Source organism: Echinops telfairi, unplaced genomic scaffold (genome assembly GCF_000313985.2).
Source record: "Echinops telfairi isolate 266 unplaced genomic scaffold, ASM31398v2 ScPeMD7_443;HRSCAF=831, whole genome shotgun sequence".
Lineage (NCBI taxonomy): Eukaryota > Metazoa > Chordata > Mammalia > Afrosoricida > Tenrecidae > Echinops > Echinops telfairi.
The window spans coordinates 17936016-17950851 of record NW_022104341.1 but is presented as its reverse complement, the minus strand read 5'-3'; the positions used below and the strand labels follow the sequence as shown (position 1 = coordinate 17950851).

The window sequence follows — 14836 nt, the reverse complement described above, 5'->3', positions numbered from 1 at the left end:
GGAGCCGCAGCTCAACGGGACCTCTAATTATGTGACTTTTAGAAAGACTGAAAATATCAAAGTGAGTGTTAAAAAAGACTGAAATGTGCTTGTAATCATAAAGCAGCTAAAGCAATTGAAAGAAAAGAAGAAGCCCTCTTTGGCTGTGTAGAAAATTTCAAAGACTAGCTTGGGAAGCAAAGGGGGCTATTATAGTGAAATGTGCAAAGACCTGGTGTCAGGAAACCCAAAGAGGAAGCTCACCCTGGGCATAGCTCAAGCTTTGGAATATGCTGACATTCTGCCCCAACCTACCTGTGCCCCTCAGTGGGAAAGGATAGAAGCATACCACACAGGTGCTGCAGACTTGACTCTGAGGCGGCTGGAACCAGGGAGACTTGATCAGCCAGACTAGTCCTTGAAGGAGTCCAGGTGTGCAGAGAAGGCCAGCCAGTGATGGAAGGAAAGATTCTGAGAGTCCACAAAACTTGGCAGCAGCCAAAAATGACCAAATCCAAGGAAACCCCCAGTGGGTGGAAATGTCTTTATTGAACATGTTGTTCCAACGCTGATGGACTGCGCACTGCTCTCTCTCTCCCAGAGAGACAGTGCAAATGGAGGCTAATTTATTCTTTGAGCATTCTAATAAAGCAATATATTCATGTTCATTTAAAAGAGGAGACAGGGAAGCACGAGGCTCTAAGAATTGATGGGATGGGATAGCACTTGAACTATTTCAAAAAACTGATGCAACACTAGAAGCACCCACTCATTTTAATGCCAAGGAATAAGGAAGAAAATGACTGGGCTGGCGGACTGAAAGAGATCTATGTTTGTGCCCTTTTCAAAGAAAAGTGATGCGACAGAATGCAGAAATGATTAAATAATAACTTTAGTAGCACTTGCAAGTAAATTTGCTGAAGAAAAATTTTGAATGGTTGCAGCAGTACATCTTCTGGATTCAGAAGAGGAGTAAAGTACGTCATTGTTGAAATCAAGTGGATCTTGGCTGAAAGCAGAGACTGTAAGAAAGATGTTCCCTTGTGTTTTATTGACCATCCAAAAATATTCTGTGGATCATAACAAACTGTGGACAACATTGGGAAGAATGAACTCTCCAGAATCCTTAATTGTGTTGGTGCAACACCTGTAAATAGACTAAGAGGCAGTAATTCAAAAAGAAAAAAAGCATAATGCATGATTTAAAATCAGGACAGTTGGGTGTCAGTTGTATCATTTCACTGTATTTATTCAATTTGTATGCGGAGCAAATAGTCAGAAAATCTTGACTGTATGAAAAAGCACACATCAACTTCCTTGAAGGAAGGCTCATTAACAACTTATAAAATGTGGATGGTACAACTTTGCTCACTGAAAGCAAAAAGGTCTTGAGGCACTTATCGCCCTTAGGATGGATTACAACTCTGGGTAAAGAAACTCCAACCCCCCACCACTGGGCCAGTAAACAATGTCATGATAAACGGAGAATCGATCGAATTCATCAAGGAGTCAAGGATTTTATTGAACTTGGATCCACAATCAGCATTCATTGATCCACAACCAATATTTATGGAAACAGTAGTCAAGAAATTGAAGGATGCCCTGCACTGGGCAAATCTGCTGTAAAAGACATTAAAGTATTAAAGAGCCAGATGTTATTTTAAGCACTAAGATCCACCTGCCCCAAATCATGGTATTTTCAATGCCTCAAATGTCTGTGAAAGTTGATCAATGAGTTAGGAAGACCACAAAAGCATTAATCCAGACCACATCTAAATTGCGGTGTTGGCAAAGAATGTTGACAGTACCGTGGACGGTCAGAAGAACAAAAACATCTATCCTGGTCAACATACAGCCTGAATATTCCTTAGAAGCAAGATGGAGATATTTTGTCTTATATACTCTGTCTATGTTATCAGGACAGACTAAGCCCAGGACAATGACATCATGTTTTGTAAAGTAGAGGGTCTGTGAACCATGTGAAGATGCTCAATGAGATAGATTGGCACAGGGGCTGTAGTAGTGTTTCAGACATTACAGCTGTGAGCATGGCACCAAAAACCAAACCACACTCACTGCCATTGAGTTCATGCGGACTCTTAGTGCCTGCCCGGTGGGTTTCTGAGACCGTGACTATTTACAAGAGTAGAAAGCCCAGTCTTCTTCCGGCAGAGCTGCTGGTGGCTTCAAACTGCCCGTCATCACAGGCCAACTAGTAACCACTACGCCACCAGGGCTCCGTGCACACGGCACAGAACTGGGCAATGCATCATGCTCTTGTACATGGGGTTAATATGAGTCGGAACTTGTAGGCACTAAACATCAATATCGTAAAACTCAGGCCAATTTCCACAAACACAATATATTAGATTTCTTCCTTATATTGTTTCTGTACATTATTTACTGAAGATGCTTTAGGCCTTATTTATTTTATTAATTTATCAACATTAAAATGCTAGTGTATTCTTTTAAGTCTTCCCACTTCAAAAAGAAATTGGAAAAAATGGGTTTTTTTTAATTTATAAATTGTTTTTCTTTTTTTTTTCTTCAGTATTGTGCCCCAGTATTCTGAAAATATAAAGCAGAGAAGTTAAAGAGGAAATTTTCCTCTAATTCTCTCATACATAGAGCTGCTTATATGAGCAGGGTTACCCCTTCCTTTTAAAAGATTTTTTTTTTTAAATCAAAGAACTTGGCTGCACTGTGAGCCTTACATAAGTAGTATGGCTGAGGGAAAGGAGGCAATTTGAAATCCCCCTCTTACCCAAGCTGATAGCAATATTTTAGATGAGTTTAATTTACAAAATGATATTGGAGACGCTCAAAACCAAACATTACACATGTAAATGTATGTTGATTTGCTTTATTTAAGAGTGTTTGTTTCAGAAGCTCCCCAGGAACAGCAGTATTCTGAAATTTTTTGTTATTAAGACATATGCTTGACAAACTATGTGGGTGGTTCACAGTCAAGTAGAGATCCTACTGTATTTTAAGCTCTTCAATCTTAGCAATGCTGGTAATTTTCAAGAGAAGAATTTTTTTACTGGAACCTCCAGGAATGTAAAAAAAGTGCTAAATGCATTAGGATGACCAGATGATAGGCTTTAATGCCATTATAGTTTATTTAAGACTTGAGGGGAGGGAAAAAGGCTAAAGGATAAGGTTACATAATGCAAGATTTATGAACAACAATCGTGAAACTCGAGTTTATTGTCCTTTTAAATTTAGAATTTCATTACAGCCTACATCTCAAAGTAACTAGAAATGGCAACCACCATGTTTTTCCCAATAGTCCCCCAGCTCCGAGGGGAGGGCTCACAATACTCTGACTGCTCAGAAAAGCGATCATGATTTGCTTGACTGTTATTAGAAGAGATGACATATGATTCATTCCCACATATGAAAATGAGACCAGACTTTCAAGTTGAAACAGTGTTGTTACATACCCATCTCAATCTTTTTTATTTTAACAGTTTTACTGACATATAATTCACATATCATAAAATTCAATGGTTTGAACATATTAGCAAGAGTTGTGTGATCATCATCACAGTTAATTTTAGAACATTTTGTTTATTCTTGTATTCATTGTTATTATCTCCCCATGTCCCCTATACCTCTCCTGCCATAACTCTAAAAAACCATTAATCCAGTTACTGTCCCTATGGATTTACCTACCCTGGATTGTGTTTTATTTTGGTATTGAATTGGCTTTTACTTTGTGTGGAGGGTTGGGAATGGGAGGCTATGTTGTTCTCTATATGAAATCCATCAGGATGAATTAATCAGGAGTTGTGTGTGTGTGGTGTTAGAAACAACAAATATGATGCAGGAACTTTAAATTCAGTAACCAACACAGAGATCTCATTGTGCACAAGAACCGTGCTTGGAACTGGGGGAAGCACAGAAGTCATCCGGTTGTCATTGACTGCCAAATGATTTATCCAATGAATAATAAAATTCCATCAGCAAGATACCTTATTAGTGGAGTGAGTAAGGAACTATGTTTGAAGGAAAGTCCTTTGTCCTTTAAGTAGAATTTTTTTCTTCAAAGGCCAAATATCTGATGTGAATCGAATAATGAAATGTGACATACTGTTTGATCTAAATGTTAATTGCTAACTTTGATATGCTTCCTCTATAGTTTGTATCCCCTAGGAATGTCCTGTGTGTGCATTAAAGGGGAAAAATCAGAAAATTCACTCTTTTCATCTCGTTCAGTAAGTTAAAAAAGAAATCATGGTTAGATCTGCAAATGTCCATATCTAGATCAAGTCATATAAATCTAAATATCAAAGAAAGTCATCTCACATTAGGGCTGTGATAATAGCTTATCTTTTATTTCACTGAGATTTAGTCCACTAAAATTATTGTACATTTGATAGGAGAGAGATTTCATAAAGAAACTGAGTTCTCAATTTACAGACCAACTGTTTGCTAAAGCAGGATTGCTGGACTTTTATGGGGGCCAGTCTGGATAATTCCTGGATAATTCCTCCTGCTTATATGAGGAGACTTCAAAATGCTTGTGGAGTAGGTGAATGAAAAGATAATGGAATTTTCCCACAAGCTTTTTTAAAACCCTGCATAGCTCTTGTTGTTGTGTCCTATCGAATTAACTCTGACTCAGACTGACCTGTAGGGAGAACAGAGCTGTCCATATGGATTTGGGGCTGCATCTTTAGGGAAATAGGTTGCCATGTCTTTTTTTGCTGCAGTGCCACTGGGTGGGTTTGAACCACCAATCTTTAGATTAGCAGCCTAGCACTTAATCATTGTGCTACCAAGGTTCTCTATCTCTTGTTGGCATTAAATGAGGGATGCTGTCATTTTTCAGTTTCAAAAATATATTCTGTGTCCACTGTAAGTGCTTCCATAGTGCTCAGCTGCTAACAGACCAGCGGCATCAATCTGCCAGCCGCTGGAGCACAGGAGCCTTGGTGGCGGAGTGGTTGTACATTGGGCTCCGAACCATAAGGTCAGCAGGATTTCTAATCCCATAAGAGTTACAGTCTCAGCAACTCACAGGAACCCTCTCCTACAGAGTAGCTATGAGTCAGAATTGGCTTGGTGGCAGTGAGTGAGTGAGTGAGTGAGTGAGTGAGTGAGTGAGTGAGTAGCCAATCCAGCAGGAAAAAAGTTGTGGCAGTCTGCTTACTTAAAGATCTAAACCCTTGGAAGCCCTGTGGGACAGTTCTACTGTGTCCTATATTTAACTTGATGCTATGGATTTCATTTGAGAAGAGTGCCCAGTTTTTCTCCATTCTCTTCTCAACCAACTCTTCGGGGCCAGCCGAGCAAGGACATCCCATTCTGCAGCAATACACCCACAAAGAGAGGGAGGTGGTGCTGGCCCCAATTTCTGCTTGGACCCCCAGTGACACACACGCACACACACAAGTGCTCTGTGCCAAGCAGGGAAAACTGGTGTCCCTTGAAAGAGAACTTAGACTTATTTAGTCAATAATAATGCCTGAAGTAGAAACTTGTAAGTGTTGGAGATATGAGGAATACATCTTTTTTTTTTCCAATTCAAATACAAAGTTACCTTATATTTCCTATCATGTTCCCATATACCATTATGAGATAAGAGTATGGCCTTGTGACCTAGTAAAGATGTTTTATGCACTATGTGCTATCTCAAACTGCTTATTTTTTAAAATGTCTTGCAAGAAAAATGAGGCAAGTATATTAAAAAACGTTTTCATGAATCGTGTGAAAAGCATCGCATTATTCCCTCCCTGGAGCACCACTGACACTGACTTCCATGGACAGAGATCTTTGGAATTGGGCAGAGTCACATGCATGGGGAGCCCGATACTTAAACTGCGCAGCTTCTCACCAAAAAACCAGCGCTTCAAACCCACCAGGCTGGGGGGAAAGATGAGGTTATCTCTTTCCATAAATATTACAACCTTGGAATCTCCATGGAGTCATTCTACTCTGTCCAAGAGGGTTACTGTAAGTTACTGTTGACTTAATGGCAAAGGATTTGGGTTTGGTGACACACTGGAAAGTCTTAGTATGGAAAACTTAAGCATAGGACTAGATACCATAAGTGTGCTCTCTCTATTTATGCTTTGAACATTGTACATCAGGAAATAATAATACTGAAGAAGTTGTTAGTCTGCCTTGTGGAGGAGCTCTGTTCTAAGAAACGGAAGCATGATGCAAACATCAGACTCTATTACTCTGAGTCAGAACTAGCTGATGCCAGGCAATGCCTATCAACTCCTATGAAAGGGATCACATTAGATGGAGAGAGAGGGAGAAAAATGTAGAACAAAACTCAAAATCATAAAAAATGACCAGGCTTACTGGTTATTCAGAGATGGATGGAAACCCCAAACTATCACCAGCAAAGATATCCCTTGTTCCACATCTTCTTTTGACTCTGCCCAGAACATCTGACAGCCCCCTCTCAATGTGCTGTGCAACAGTTGTTGGATGACTTTCAGTAGTTTTACTCGCCCATGATGTCAATGATACTGTTCTATAATTTGAACATTCTGATGGGTCACCTTTCTTCGGAATGGGTACAAATATGGATCTTTTCCAGTCAGTTGACCAAGGATGTATTTTCCAAATTTCCTGACAAAACGAGTGCTTCCAGTACTTCATTATCTTGGTAAAACGTGGTATTCCATCACTTCTTGCTGCCTTGTTTTTGGCTGCCTCTTGCTCATATACTAGCTCCTGAAATAGTTGAATGCTGACTAGTTCTTTTTGTTACAGTGATTCCATGAATTCTTTCTGTCTTCTTTGGATGCTTCATGCATCATTCAATATTTTGTCCATAGAATCTTGCAATATTGCAACTGGAGACTTGAATTTTTTTCTTGAGTTTTTCAGTTTAAGATATGCCAAACATGTTTTTCATAGTTTTGGTTTTCTAACTAGTTCTTTGCACATTCCATGCAGATGTCAGAAGAAGTTGAAATGAGCTCTGAGTTAGTTAATTGTGCCAGCCTGGCCAATAATCACATGTGGTGCTGGTTGAAAGGTGGAGGGATAAATGGGTGGTGAAGCCTCGCCTTTCTAGTTCTCGGGTCTCTTGTTTTGTGATGGTTGTATCGGGTGCAGCTGCCTTAGCAGTTCCCTGCTTCAGCTTGCAAGATTGACTTCCTCCAAGACATCCCCAAGGAGAAGCCGCATGGATCTATCCCGATGCAGCCCTGGGTGCTGGAGCAGCCGTGTGGAGACCCTTGCCAGTGCTGAGATGCTTACACGTTCACGGACTCAGCTTTCCTCCTGCAGTCGGCATCATTGCCTCTGTTTTGTGAGGTGGAGGACTTTGTGGACTGGTGTTGGGTTAATGGGTTAATGTTGGACTTGTGGGCTTGGGCAGCATTGGGTTGGGATGTTTTCATGATGCACCTTTTCTTTACATAAAACTCTTATACGTGAGTTGCCGTGGATTTGTTTCTCCAAAGTACCCAGACTAATACAGCTCTTAATCGTGCAATAGCTAAGGCAAAAGGAAGAAATGATGAAGTCAAAGAGCTGAATGGAAAACAAAAGGGCAACTCAAGAAGACAAAGTAACACATTCTAATGGAACGTTATAGCACTTTTCACTGCCAGCCAGTTGAAGCCGACTTATAGCGACCCTATAGCAATAATAGGAGACAACTCACCTTAACAGCACCCAAAAGCAATATAGAGTAGGATCAAGACTTTAGTTTTGAATATATTACAAACTTTTCGTATAGATTTCTAGGAACCCTGGTGACCTATTGGATAAACATTGGACTGCTAAGTGCAAGATGGTGGTTCACACCCATATGCTGCTCTGTAGGAGAAAGATGAAGCTATCTGTTCCTGTAAAGCTTTATAGGCTTGGAAAACATGTAGGGTTAGTGTTGGTCAGTATTGATTCAACGGCAGTGGGCTGAGTATGAATCAGAATTGACTCAATGATAGTGGATTTGAGTGTTGTCTTGTTTTGAATGAAGATGGCAAGAAGACAGATATATGAAGCTTGGAGAGAAAAATAAATGAAATATGATTTTTTGAATCATCAGTCTATAAATGCTATTTAATAGCATTACACTAGATGATACCATCTAGGGAAGGGATAGATTTAAAAGAAAGAGAGGAACTCATGAACTACACCCTGAGACAATGCACATTATTATAGACAAGAAAATGAAGAAGAACTAGGAAACGAACTACAGAAAGAAGAGCCAGGGAAGGATAATCCCTGGAGTGCTGCAGGAATGACTGGATTTCCGAAGAATGTAATGGAAAGTTATCTCAAATGTTGCCGGTCTGTAATCTGGCCACACCAGAGGATGTACACTAGTACAGATAGGAACTGAAAACGCAGGGAATCCAGGGCAGATGATCCCTCAGGACCAGTGGTGTGAGTGGCGATACTGGGAGGGTGGGTTGGAAAGTGGGAACTGATTACAAGGATCTACATGTGACCTCCTCCCTGGGGGATGGACAACAGGAAAGTGGGTGAGGGGAGATGTTGGACAGGGAAAAAGTGACAAAATAATTTATAAATTATCAAGGGTTCATGAGGGAGGGAGGAACAGGGAGGAAGGGGAAAAATGAGGAGCTGATGCCATGGGCTTAGGTGGAGAGCAAATGTTTTGAGAATGATTAGGGCAATGAATGTACAAATGTGCTTCATACAATTGATGTGAAAAAAAAAATTGCTGTGTGTATGGATTGTGATGAGTTGTATGAGCCCCAAATAAAATGATTTTTTAAAATGTTGCTGGTCTGTGGAGAGGAAAAGACAAGCATAATTAATGAAGTTATGCCATTTATGTCATAATACTATTTACTTCTTATATACATGTTCATAATGAAAATACAAAACCTAGCATGAAACCAAAATAGATCAAATTGAAGGCAATGTCATGTCTGAGAAAGGGATATAGAAGACTTTCAAAGAAAATATATAATGTGTTAGTAACAAACAAAAAAACCACGAAAACTGTTGGGATTACTGATTACCAAAACTAGTGATGAGTATTAAGAATGTATAATATACTTTCTAATATTTTAATAAACTTTCTAATATTTTAATATTTATACATTTTAACGTGCTGTATGAATTGTTTTATATTTATAATGCATACAAAAGTATAATGCATACGAAACATACAAATATATGCATATATACATAAAATCTATAAATTATACAGACTATATATGTAAATGAAAACACACATATAAAGTAATTCGGAAAGAAATAGCATAACAAAGAGTAGCGGGTACGTCCCGTGGGAGACACGTGTGCTCTATGTTAGGATGGACAGTTTCCTTCTATTGTAGATGAGGTCGCTGTGAGTGAAACTGACTAGCAGGTACCTAACAACGACATCTTGGGTTTCAGATGCAAATGCTAATTTTCAGCGCGTCCCGGCCTAAGGGTTAACAAATGACAACGTTGGTTCCCATTTCAGAAAGCAATGCTGGTTAACAAAGTATTTGAAAATGTTTATGAAATTCCATTGTCTGACATTAGTTTGTTTGAGTTGTTGAAAATTTAGATCACTTAACATGTACAAAAGTTAAACATGATACGTTAAACAAAAGACGTGTAAGCTGAGCCAAGTTTTAGATCAGTAACTGGAATATGTTGATCTTTTTTTCCCCCAAATCTTTTTATTGGGTGGTAATACAGATACAGTACCATTCCATAGTGCAATAACATCAAGCAGTAGTGTACAATTGCTCCCACATCAGTTTAAAAGCATTCTCTTTCTTCTTGCACTCTGTGATATCATCTCCCCTTTGCCTCCCACACTGCAACCCCAGGAACCCATATTCCTGCAGTCTCTACTGGTTCATCGGTCCTGGATTTCATACACCAATGACCAGAAAAATGTATACCAAAAATTCAAGAGGGCTATCCCCAAAGACAAAATACATCAGCGTTAAACCCCAATATGAAGAAAAAGCCCAAAACAACCAGCAAACACATAAAATGTTGGAAAACATATCAGACCCAATGTCTTTGGGAGGGATCAACTGACAAGGTCCTCGATGTTCAAATCAGGTTTATCCTTTTGTACCCAGTTTATTCCCAACTCCCCTTTATATCAAGAGGGAGTTCACTGGAGGCCTATTTCCTAGATAGGTCTCGCAAATGTAGTTTAGGCTCTCAATGTCATCCACAGCCTTCTGCAAACCAGACTCTCAGAATCTGGGTTCTGATACTATTTCCTCCTTCGGCTTTGGATTACAGGATTTGCAATCCTTTGGTTACTGAAGATGGTGTGCTTCTTCATGTGGACTTAGTTGACCTCTCAGTTCGATGGCTGCTGGTTTGGAAACAAATTTTAAGACCCCAGATGCTATTTTATTTGACAGCCAGGCAGCATCTAATTCACCACACTTTGTTATAGCACCATTAATGATTCTATCCAATTGTATTTGAAAGAGTCTACTACCAACTGGTGCTATAAAAACCTAAAGTGTATGTACATATGTGTGAAACTCAAGCATCATCAGTCATTGGAAAAATGTAAATTAAAACCTCAGATGTCACCACACCAGGGGAAGCATGCTTTTTCCCTAGAAATAATAGATTGTCGATGTTTTAGGCATTCTGGGCCAGACGATAGGAACTTTGGGGAGATAGTGAGTTATGTGTAGGGCTGATCAACACAAGGTCAGCGGTTCGAATGCACCAGTTTCTCACAGGAGAAGGATGAGATTTTCTACTCCTGTAAAAATGTGCAGCCTTGGAAATCCACAGGGACAGTTCTATCCTGTCCTGTAGAGTTGCCATGAGTCAAAACTGACTTGATGGTAGTGAACTTGGTCTGGGCCAGTTGGTTTCTGTCATAACGACTCAACTCTGCCCTTGTAAAGTACATTCAACCACATTTGTCAGTGTTTCAGTAAAATTTTGTTTACAGAGTCAAGATTTGGCACATGGACCTCAGCCTGCTGACCCCTGTCCCCCACTGTTGGAGTGGATAAAGTAGACAGAATAACCATGCCAGGTGTTAGCCAGAAGTTGGAACAATGGAAATGTTCATGCTCTGATGCTAGCAATGTAAAATAGTACAATCATCTTAGAAAACAGCTTGGCAGGGTTGTTTTATGTGGTTTATTTTTTGTAGCTAAAACGTGTATCTACCACAAAGACCAGCCATTCCTTTTCTATGTATTTATCCAATAGAAATAAATCCAGATGCCCATATAACATTTTATTCATGATGTTCACACTAACTTTATGTGCAAAAACCACAGAGTAGCACCAAAAGATAAGAGTGTTTACTATATAATTTTATTTATTTAAACTCTAGGAACCATCAACTAGTCTATTGTGACAAAAAAAAACCAGATCAGTGTTTGTCAGAAGATAAATATGGGGTTGGGGAATGGCAGGAAAGAAGAAATATAAAAGGGATAAGAAAACATTTGAGAATGATTAAAATATCCATTATTTTGACTATGATGAGGCTTCATAGATACATGAACGTTACAAAACTTGTTGAATTGTACTTTTTGAACATGCGTAGAAATAACTGTGGGATGAGAGGTCAAAGGGGATGCTTGCTTTACTGTAATCACTGCCATCAAGTGGAGGCCACACACAAAGTCCCCATAGGACAGGGTAGAGCTGCCGCTGTGGGTTTCTGAGATTGCCACTCTTCATGGGGATAGAAAGCCTCACCTCTGCCCTGCAAAAGAGGATGATATAAAGAAATCATTTTCCTCAAAGAGCACCTGGCTACGTTTGACAATTTCCGACCAAAGCTCCCATTTAGGGTACTAGATCATTGCTTCACTAACTTAGAAAGACATCCACATTCAGATTTTACTTTAAAAAGTTATTAAATTTATCAATTCAAATGGATTAGTAACTAATTAGTAACTGGGTAGGTAATTTCTTATACACAGTCTCATAGAACAAGATGAATAAAATTTGTAACAAACTTTTAAAAAGTTAAACATTCAAAATGATAAATTGGATAAATTAACATGTTTGTTTTTTATTTTTTCTGCACTTCAAAGAGTGGCACCTCTGTCCTCAAAAAAAAAGTTGCCTTCAAGTCAACTCTGACTCACAGCTACCTTATACAAGGTTTTCAAGACTCTAATTTTTTTTTCAAATAATAAACATAGTTCTCTTTTCTGCCCGGTTCTTGAAATGCAAGCATTCTGTAACTCAGCCACGGCCTTCACTTCCAGGTAACTTCCTCATTGGGTCTCAATTCCCTTTTAAATAATAAACTCTTGGTCTGGAAGGCAGGCAGTTTGTCATCATTCTTTGACTCTAGATCTTTTGGGAGTAGATTGCCTCATCTTCTCCCGCGGTGGGGGTGAAAGATCAGCCTTGCAGCCAGCAGTCCACTGCTTAGTCCAGGCCACACAGGGCTTCCTAGATTGGTAGTAGTAGCTTATAATCTAAAAATTAAAGCTAATGTTATAACGATGTTGAGAGATCAAAAGGATCCACCACCATTAAGATGAAATAATAGTTTAGTCGTAAAGACTTAAAGTTTGTTCGTTTGTTTACTCAACTGAACTCACTGCCATTGAAATGATGCCCGTTCACAGTGAGCCGATAGGACAGGGATAACCGACACTGTAATAGGGATAACTAACACTGTAACTCTGCCGGGCTAGAACGGCCCATCTTTCTCCCTTGCAGAGGCTGGTGATTTTGAATTGCTGCCCTTTGGGTTAGCAGTCCAATCATAACTGACCGTGTCTCCAGGGCTCCTGATTTGTTGACTAGGAGTGTGATAGTCTAGTGAAAGTTCAGAATGTTTTAAGAACAAAGTTAGGAATTTTGTGTTCTTTGAATAAAAAACAGATCAGTGTTTGTCAGAAGATAAGTATGAATTTTGAAAATTGATCATGTCGCTTTATAGCAAAACCAACAAAGATCATTATAATCCTGTTTGTTTTTGTGACTTTCGGAAATCTCTGAGGTCAGAGGTCAGGCCACTTCTGTGTATCTCCAGACCCTGGTACACAGCCTGACAATGCTTAGAAGGTGCTCAATTAATGAAAACAGGGTTTTCCTCTATAATCGCCATGGAAAAAATACCAAACCAGACTTTCAGACCAATACTACCTTATGGCAGCTTGGAGAAATGACAGATTATGCTTCATAAAAGTAATTAGATCTACATAATCTTTACAATTGAGTAATTTTGAAAAAAATGTGTATAAATAATAATAACTCAAAACCAAATCCAGTATTGACTGGTCAATTCTTATATAGTAGCTCTATAGGCAAAGTAGAACTGCCCCATAGGTTTCCAAGGCTATAAATCTTTTTTGAGACACAGACTTCTCCCAGAGAGCAGTTGGTGAATTTGAACCACTGACTTTCCTTACAGCCGAGTACTTTTAACCCTGGGTCACCAGGGCTTCTTATAGTAGTCACACTTTATTAATAATAATGACTCAAAGATGGTCATTTCAATCACCTCATATTCATGTGAAAGTTAGACAATGAATTAGAAATACTACAGAAGAGCTGATGCATTTAAATCATGATATTAACAAAGAATATTGACAGTACCCTTGAGTTCCAGAAAAAGAAACAAATCGGTCTTGGAAGAAATAGCGCCAACATGCTTCTTATCAGGAAGAATAGTGAGACTTCATCGCACATGCTGCGGACACACTATCAGGCGAGAAGAGTCCCTAGAAAATGACAATATGCTTGGTAAAGTAGAGGGTCAGCAGAGACAGAGACCCTCAATGAGATGAACTGACACAGAACCTGCGCCAACAGGCTGAAACACAAGAACAATCATGAGGATTGCGCAGAGCGGGCGGGTTCATTCTTGTGTGCGTACAGGATCGAGATAAGTCAGAGTGACTTAAGGGCGTCAAGTAAAAACAACATATGCCGGGCATTAGGCTAAGCACTTCACCGTTGTTCATTGTTTACACCTCGCAACAATTTTGTAGCATAGATGTTGTTACCACCACTTTAAGACACTAAACTAGTAGCTAAGTTTTGTATAGGAAGGGTATGTCTTTCTTGGGATCCCCTATGTACTCTAGATCAAACACAATTTCAAACATGACATATACTTATGAACACATTATCCTGTTGAATAAAACATGTGAAAACTCACTGCCATGGATTCTGACTCAAAGTGACTGTAGAACAGACTAAACCTACCATAAAGAGGTGGCAAATCTTTATGTGAGCAGAAAGCCTCATCATGCTTCCTCAGAGCAGTGAGTAGGTTTGAACTGCTGACTTTGCAGTTAGCAGGTGAACAAATTATCCAGTATGCCATCAAGGCTCCTCAAACTCTTGAATAGGGATGCCAGAGTTTCATAGCTTATAAGTTGTACTGTCAGGACTGAAATCCAGATCACCTATACTACAAATTCTATTTGTTTATTCCACATTATTTATGCTGATAAAGAATGAGGAACCATCTACTTGTTCATTGACATAAAATAGTTAAATAAATTTTGCTACAATTACTATGAAAAACATGCAGCCATTAAAATATTAATTTACGAAGCTAGCTACATGAGAAAATGCTCATATGTTATGAGTAAAAAAGAAACAAAATATCTCTACATTGATTACAATTATGTTAAAATGATATATACATATTAATAAGAACTGAAAAGGAACAACATATTAAGCAATCCATTTTATGGAGATTCTGTGTAAACTATTTAATTTCCTTTATTGTTATTTAATATAACCTTATAAAACTTACTTAAAAAACAGTAACTTAGGATATATCCATAATCTGTGAGAAATGCATTTTTTAACCAATTTTTCTGCATATAAACACCACCTCAACTATCTCTATTTTTGTAGCTTTCATCTTCCCCAACCTGTGTCTTCGTTCGCATGGCAGAAATCAGATTTAAATCACTCCCATTTTCATCAC

At 38.9% G+C, this 14836-nt stretch overlaps 1 pseudogene; it reads right to left on the bottom strand.

Moving 5' to 3' along the window:
- The window catches only part of LOC101647062, a 55785-nt pseudogene that overhangs the window by 7704 nt on the left and 33245 nt on the right, over positions 1-14836 (bottom strand).